Genomic DNA, 1,828 nt, shown 5'->3' with positions numbered 1-1,828 from the left:
GACAAAGAGTTTTTTATATATTGAAGATTCATTTACATTAAAAATACATTTTTAAAACATTTTTATTAATTATGCAAGCGATGGAACTTTCTATTTTTATTTATGCAATATTAATTTACACTTAAATTACCATTTTAACATATGATTTGAGGTTTCAAAAGTTTTCAAATTAATAACTAAGTAATATACATTTTTCAATAGCAAACTTGAAAACAGACGTCGCGAAAAAAGACAACAAAAATTTCCAAAGACAGTAATAGATTTAAATCGACTCGATATTTCAAATTAAAAGCAGTTTTATTCTGTGCATATTTAATATCTTTTTGGTTTACAACCAAAATATAAAAGTGTCTGTGCAGTAAAAACTTCTAATAACATAGCTCTCAAATAAAATGTAAACAGCAGAAAAAAGAATGAAAGTTATCAAATCGTTACGTTTATTCTATTCTAACAACCATAAAACGTTGAGTAATATTTGCGATCTCGGCTTAAAAGATAACAACCAAACCAATTACAGAATCAATAAAATTATTAACTTTTTCAACAGATTGCAATTACCTGATATGTTCCGTACGAGATGATACAATAAAACTATTAGATTTACGCAAGAATCAAGTTATATCCACCTTTGCGTAAGTGTAAATCGCTTAAGACATAAATGTTGAATGATTTATAATTATTTTTGAATAAAATTCCCTTGACAGCAATGAACACTTCAAGGTCAGTTGTGACTTTGCTCGTGCATCCTTCAATTCTGGAGCTACGAAAATCGCCTGCGGTTCTGCAGATGGTGCAATATATATATGGAATGTGAATGGTTTTCTCGAAACGACGCTCAAAGGGCACAGGTGTGTAGACAGTTCAGTTTTAACAATTTGCAATTTGCAATTATGCAATAAATATGAATTTTGGTAAATTGGCTTTGTGGTATTTTTGTTATTTATTTTTATATTTATATATATTTATTTAATAAAATAGTTGTGGTTCCGGTTTCTTTTGCAGCACGGCCGTGAATGCAGTCAGCTGGAGTCCAAATAGTAATTCCCTGGCCTCAGTTGGTAAAAGTAAAAGATGCATCATCTATTCCGATTCGTAGCCCACAGATGAAATTCCCTCCAGCTATTTGTTATAATTGTGCACTCAACTCCAGCATGCATTCAGCTATATATCTATGGTATATATAGTTACTATATGGGGACTATGGTGAATTGTTATCGTCTATGTTGTCCCGTCATTGGTTAGCACCTCGTTGAAATTATAATTTATGCGTTTTGATGTTATACAATTACTTATTTCTTGCAACACTTCATCAACGAATTAAACATTTTCTATGTGACATAATTATTAAACGTTTTTTTACACTAATTTTATATGAGAACAATAAATACATGTAGATAGTCATCTTATATTGTATTGTACTATATATTCAATGTTTTTTTTTAGGCTTCAACGAATTTTTAGCAATTACTAATTAATTTCCAAGCAAACTTTGTAATTATTTAATAAGCACATCACATTTATTGTCAGTCAGAATACAACAAATTATTATTTTTATTCTTTGTATATATGAAAACATAAATTAAAAATAAATATTGAGTTTTTTAAACAATATCTCATAGTCGGGCTTCTTATTACTCGTCTGCTTATTCTATTCTCTTCTATCGTCTTTCATAATTTTTACAAGCAGATTCATTACACTCAACTAAGGAGAACCAATTTAATGAGAGCTTTAAACCATTTACGCGAAACTCATGTTCTTGGCTTGTAGACACTTGGCTTTAAGCATTTAAGTTTTGGCCCTAAAGTGCTGAGTCAATCCATGCTACCC

At 29.6% G+C, this 1,828-nt stretch overlaps 1 long non-coding RNA gene across 1 annotated transcript; it reads left to right on the top strand.

Annotated features, from left to right (window-relative positions):
* The first annotated feature begins 540 nt into the window (after positions 1-540).
* On the top strand, positions 541-1,341 carry LOC117793280. The gene is made up of 3 exons (XR_004618243.1): positions 541-632; positions 705-848; positions 1,003-1,341. It is a non-coding gene; the product is annotated as an uncharacterized LOC117793280 (long non-coding RNA).
* The last annotated feature ends 487 nt before the right edge of the window (positions 1,342-1,828 follow it).

Source organism: Drosophila innubila, unplaced genomic scaffold, assembly GCF_004354385.1.
Source record: "Drosophila innubila isolate TH190305 unplaced genomic scaffold, UK_Dinn_1.0 87_U_U, whole genome shotgun sequence".
In the NCBI taxonomy this organism is placed as follows: domain Eukaryota; kingdom Metazoa; phylum Arthropoda; class Insecta; order Diptera; family Drosophilidae; genus Drosophila; species Drosophila innubila.
The sequence above is the reverse complement of the archived record's forward strand: the minus strand, read 5'-3'. Positions and strand labels throughout refer to the sequence as shown.